Below are 6,489 nucleotides of genomic sequence, written 5' to 3'. Positions count from 1 at the left end.
CTTGCATGCTCTCCGTTGCTAGTAGAGACTCTGGCCAAGTTGATACTTGTGACTCCAAGAGGGATTATTTATGCTCGATAGTGGGTTCATGCCTCCATTGAATCCGGGACAGGTGACGTAAAGTTCAAAGGTTGTGGATGTGCTGTTGCCACTAGGGATAAAACATCAATGCTTTGTCTAAGGATATTTGTATTGTTTACATTACGCACATTACTTAATGCAATTGTCTGTTGTTTGCAACTTACGACTGGAAGGGGTGCGGATGCTAACCCGAAGGTGGACTTTTTAGGCATAGATGCATGCTGGATAGCGGTCTATGTTCTTTGTCGTAATGCCCTAAGTAAATCTCATCGTAGTCATCATGATATGTATGTGCATTGTTATGCCCTCTCTATTTGTCAATTGCCCAACTGTAATTTGTTCACCCAACATGTTATTTATCTTATTGGAGGGACACCACTAGTGAACTGTGGACCCCGGTCCATTCTTTTACATCTGAAATACAACCTGCTGCAATCATTGTTCTATGTTGTTGTTTGCAAGCAAACATCATTCTCCACACCATACGTTTAATCCTTTGTTTACAGCAAGCCGGTGAGATTGACAACCTCACTATTATGTTGGGGCAAAGTATTTTGATTGTGTTGTGCAGGTTCCACGTTGGCGCCGGAATCCCTGGTGTTGCGCCGCACTACACTCCTTCACCAACAACCTTCACGTGGCCTTCATCTCCTACTGGTTTGATAACCTTGGTTTCTTACTGAGGGAAAACTTGTTGCTGTACGCATCACACCTTCGTCTTGGGGTTCCCAACGGACGTGTGCTTCACGCGCCATCACATTGCGTTGGTGGGATGGACTTGTTCGTGCTCGTGAAGAAGATGGTGAGCTGCCTATTATCACATGGCGTGCTATGAAGGCGGCAATGCGAGCTCGTTTTGTTCCTACCAATTATTTGCGATCAGTTTTTGACAAGTTGACCCAATTGAAGCAAGGTATGATGACGGTTGACGCTTACTACATGGAGTTGGAGATGCTTATGCAGCGTGCCCGTGTCCGTGAGTCTCTAGAGATGACACTACAACGTTTTCTTAATGGCCTCAAGTTTAACATCAAAGGCATTGTTCGTCATCACAATTACACCACAATGAATGAGCTACTACATCATGCAAGAGAAGCTGAGTCACAGTTGGCTGAAGAAGCGCAATTGAAGGGTCGTGCTACGGGAGCTGGGCGCTACACGCCTAGGACGCCCTCCTTCACGGCGCCATCTTCGCGCCCTGCGGATGTTTCTACTTCGTCTAGCAAATCGGTCTCCAATGTGTCACACACAAAGAAGCCTGTTCCTGCAGCAAGTGGGACTAGTTCTAACATGTCAATGGCGCGCAACCACGATATGGCTTGTCATACATGTGGTGGCAAGGGTCACTTCAAGAGAGATTGTCCTAACCGCAAAGTTATGATTATTAATGAGGACAATGAGTATGAAACTGGAGACGATGTTGATCTGGATGCTCCAGAAGATGATGATTATGACAGTGATGGTTTTGATGCTTATCCTTCTGAAGCTCAAACTATTGTTCTCTCACAGCATGTTCTCAATGTGCAGTCAAGTGCATCTACTCAACACTGTAATTTGTTCCAAAAGAAGGCAGTAGTTGGTCCTGATAAAGCTTGCAAGGTCATTATTGATGGCGGGAGTTGTCACAATTTAGCAAGCAAAGAGTTATGTGCCAAGCTGAAACTGAAGTATCTACCGCACCCGCATCCATATTATATTCAGTGGTTGAGCAATAATGGTGAGATGAAGGTGAGCCACATGGTGCGTGTTGACTTTGAGATTGGACCGTATAAGGATTCGATTGATTTTGTCGTGGTTCCTATGACGGTGTGTCACCTACTGTTGGGCCGGCCATGGCTCTATGACCGTTCTGTGCAACACAATTGCCGTGCCAATACATATCACTTGGATTACAAGGGCAAGAAAATCAACTTACAGCCTATGTCACCACAGCAAATTGTCAATGAATCTCGTCATAAAGTTGAAGTAAACTTGGAGGATGCACCTATAGATAGGCGAGAGAATTGTAATGCCGTGAGTGATATAACGAAAAGTGAGAGAGTGAATTCCTTAGTACTTTTAGCCACCAAAGAAGATATGAGAGAATTTAGTGAGGATCCTACAACCATGCCTCTTGTGCTCATGTACAGGGGTATGGTTTTGGTTTCTAACGACATGACCCCTATTCCTCTTGGTGTTTCTAATGTTTTGCAGGAATTCAGCGACGTGTTTCCGGAGGAGGTACCCACAGGACTACCACCATTGCGTGGTATTGAGCATCAAATTGACTTGATCACAGGAGCTTCGCTGCCCAATAGGGCGCCATATAGGACGAACCCCGAAGAGACGAAGGAGATACAGAAGCAAGTACAAGCGCTACTCGACAAAGGTTATATCCGCATAAGCCTTAGTCCTTGTGCTGTTCCTGTTATTCTAGTTCCTAACAAAGATGGTACATGGCGCATGTGTGTAGATTGTAGAGCGATAAACAACATTACTATTCGATATCGTCATCCTATTCCCCGTTTAGAGGATATGCTAGATGAATTGAGCGGTGCTGCTGTTTTCTCTAAAATTGATTTGCGTAGTGGTTATCATCAAATTAGGATGAAAGAGGGGGATGAATGGAAAACAACCTTTAAAACAAAATTTGGTTTATATGAGTGGTTAGTAATGCCTTTTGGTTTAACTAATGCACCTAGCTCTTTCATGAGACTGATGAACCATGTTTTGCGTGATTTTATTGGCAAGTTTGTGGTTGTGTACTTTGATGACATATTAATCTACAACCGCAATGAATCTTATCATACTATACATATTCGACATGTTTTGCAAGTGTTGCGTGATAATAAACTCTATGGTAATCTTGAGAAGTGCACATTTTGCAAAGATAAGGTCATATTTATGGGTTATGTTGTCTCTAAGCATGGAGTAGAAGTAGATGTGTCTAAAATTGAAGCTATTCAAAATTGGCCTACTCCCATGAATGTGAGTCAAGTAAGAAGTTTTCATGGTCTAGTTGGGTTTTATAGAAGATTTGTGCCCAACTTTAGTACTATTGCTGCACCTTTGAATGATTTGACTAAAAAGGGTGTTGTCTTTGAGTGGGGCGCAGCCCAAGATCATGCTTTTGATGAACTGAAACGATTGTTAACTTCTGCACCGTTGCTTGCACTTCCTGATTTCAATAAACATATTGAGATTGAATGTGATGCTAGTGGTATTGGAATTGGTGGTGTGTTGATGCAAGAGGGTCGCCCAATTGCATATTTTTCTAAGAAACTTTCTGGTGCTAAGTTGAACTATCCTATCTATGATAAAGAATTGTATGCTTTAATTAGAATTCTTGAGGTTTGCAGCATTACTTATGGCCAAAAGAATTTATCATACATTTTGATCATGAAGCTTTAAAATATCTGAAAGCTCAATCTACTTTGCATAAGCGTCTTGCTAAGTGGGTTGAGTTCATTGAGTCTTTTCCATACATTATTAAGCATAAGAAGGGAAAAGATAATATTGTTGTTGATGCTCTATGTAGGAAGAATATGCTCTCAACTCAACTTGATGTTAAAATTCCTGGCTTAGAGATACTATGTGATTTGTATGCTACTGATCATGATTTTGCTGAACCATATCGCTTGTGTGCTATTGGTAAAGCATGGGAAAAATATCACATACATGATGGGTTCTTGTTTAGAGCTAACAAACTATGTGTTCCAGAATCGTCTGTGTGTTTGCTCTTATTGCAGGAATCACATGCTGGAGGTTTGATGGGTCACTTTGGGCGGGATGTGGACAGGTATGTGAAGAGATGCATTACTTGCAACAAGTCCAAGTCCAAGCTGAAGCCTCACGGTTTGTATACTCCTTTACCGGCACCTACTACACCTTGGGAGGATATTAGTATGGATTTTGTGTTGGGTTTGCCGCTTAGTAAGAGAGGCCATGATTCAATATTTGTGGTAGTGTATAGATTCTCTAAGATGTCCCACTTTATTGCCTGCCACAAGAGCGAAAATGCGTCGCACATTGCTAACCTTTTTTTCAGGGAGATTGTACATCTACATGGAGTCCCGAAGACTATTGTTTCTGATCGTGATGTGAAGTTTATGAGCTACTTCTAGAAGACGCTGTGGAGAAAGCTGGGCACGAAGCTGCTTTTCAGCACCACTTGTCATCCCCAAACTGATGATCAAACTGAAGTGGTGAATAGAACATTGTCACAACTGTTGAGATCCATGATCAAGAAGAACCTGAAGGAGTGGGAAGATTGTTTGTCGCATGTGGAGTTTGCTTACAACAGGGCGGTACATTCTACCACAAAGCTATGTCCCTTTGAGGTGGTGTATGGTTTCAAACCCATTACTCCGCTTGATTTGTTGCCTCTACCCATACATGAGAGAGTCAATATGGAGGCATCTAAGAGGGCAGATTTTGTGCGAAAGATTCATGTGAAGACTAAAGAGTTGATAGAGAAGAAAGGCAAGAGCAATGCTGCAAGGATGAATAAGAAGCGCAAGGAGATATTGTTCAAGCCTGGTAATATGGTCTGTGTACATTTTCGCAAGGATAGGTTCCCAAAGCTGCGGAAGTCCAAATTGCTTTCTCGTGGTGCTGGTCCTTACAAAGTGCTTTCCAAGATCAATGATAATGCATACTCGATAGATCTACCAGTTGATGAGTTTGGTGTCAGTAATTCTTTCAATGTTGCTGATTTGACACCATATGACGGAGAAGACCTTGGAGCGTCGAGGTCGACGTCTTTTGAAGGGGGGGGGGGAGATGATGAGGACATCCTTACCACACTACTAATTCCGTCATTACAAGTTGAAGATGATCCTGCTGTGAAGCTCAAGTCCAATGAAGTTAGGATTGCACCAATGACACGAGCTCGTGCGAAGCTACTTAAACAACAGGTGAACTTGTTCCTAAGTGATACTTTGATCGATGAGAACTTTATAATGCCTAAGTCGTATTACTTATGTATGATCATGTATGAAGAGGAGCAAGCATCGCACGAGGAGGAGAGGAGCAGCTGGACAAGAAGATGGACAAGAAGCCGTACATGGAGTTGGACATGAAGACATCCCATGGATGCGCGAGGGAGGAGCGGGAGGCATGCGCGAGAGGAGGAGATGTTCAGGCTGGCGCCCAGCCCGGTCAACCGACCGTGCTGCCGGGACGCCCGGCCCCAGGCCCGGTCCGACCGGCTCCCACGCCAGACCAGCCCGGTCCAAACCGGGTCCACGCCTGTGCCAGCCGGGGCGTATCCAGTAAGCCTGGATGCCCGCCCGGTCGGCATCCGGTCCCTGGCCCGGTCCAAACCGGACCGGCCGGTCCCAGGCCCGGTCGACCGGCCCCCAGGCCGGCCGAGTCCGAGTCTTTCTCGACCAGATCTATTCTGGGTCGGTTATTTTCGTACTTTTTCTACCTGAGGTCGTCCTGAACCCCTATATAAGTGCCCAGGACGCCCCCAAGTAGCTGGAGACGACGTTTAAGATAAACCCTAGTTCTTAGTTGTTTGCTATGCAAAACTATTGAATCCCAGCTCTCCAATTCGTTTTGATCTGATGCCACTGAAAGTTTGTGTGATCTGCTATTCCATTGGGGATTAGAAGATTGCAATCTACCGCTTCGTGGTCGGCGGCTACGTGCGCAAGTGTGTGGAGTTGCAAATATCTTGCAGGGTTGAGAGCTGTTGTATTGGCGACAGGAATCAATCGAGAGACTTCGTCGGCGTCATACAATTTATCTACATCATATCATCGATTCCATCCACTGCATACATTGTGTGTTGATCACCACCCGTCGCTCACTGAGAAGATCGGGCAACCCCTTATCAATACCGAGATCATGTCCAGGGACTTGATCTTGAAGTAGGTTTTTGCGGGATTGCCACAAGAGCAGTTAACTGGTACCTGATGCATCAGATGAACCAGCCCCAACTACCATTATCCCTGTACAATATATGATTATTTTATGAAAGTTATTTAGTGACTCGAAGAAATCAGGTGTTAATTGTAATGATGGAGATTTTCCTTGATTCTTCGATTCAAGCAAAATCTCGGGGTCTACTGACATAGGCATCCCCAATGGGCCTGCGAAGATGGTACCCGGGGTTTACTGAAGGCCCATGACCCGAAGAATATGAAGCCCGGAAGCCCAATTAAGCGTCGGTTTGGAAAGATAGAGTTGTATTAGGAATAATGACTTGTAACTATTACGGGACGAACTCAAAGAGTATCCCAATGTTTGTAACTTGTACATCACGAAACCCTCGGCTCCGCCTCCTATATAAGGGGGAGTCGAGGGAGAAAGAGAGAATCAATTCATTGTCAACATAACCATAGTTTTCTAGCAGTCGAGTACTTTTCCGGCTAAAACCCTCGAGATCTACTTGCCCTCTACTTTCCACGAAACCCTAGTCTA

The sequence above is a fragment of the Lolium rigidum genome, chromosome 3 (genome assembly GCF_022539505.1).
Source record: "Lolium rigidum isolate FL_2022 chromosome 3, APGP_CSIRO_Lrig_0.1, whole genome shotgun sequence".
Lineage (NCBI taxonomy): Eukaryota > Viridiplantae > Streptophyta > Magnoliopsida > Poales > Poaceae > Lolium > Lolium rigidum.
The sequence above is the reverse complement of the archived record's forward strand: the minus strand, read 5'-3'. Positions refer to the sequence as shown.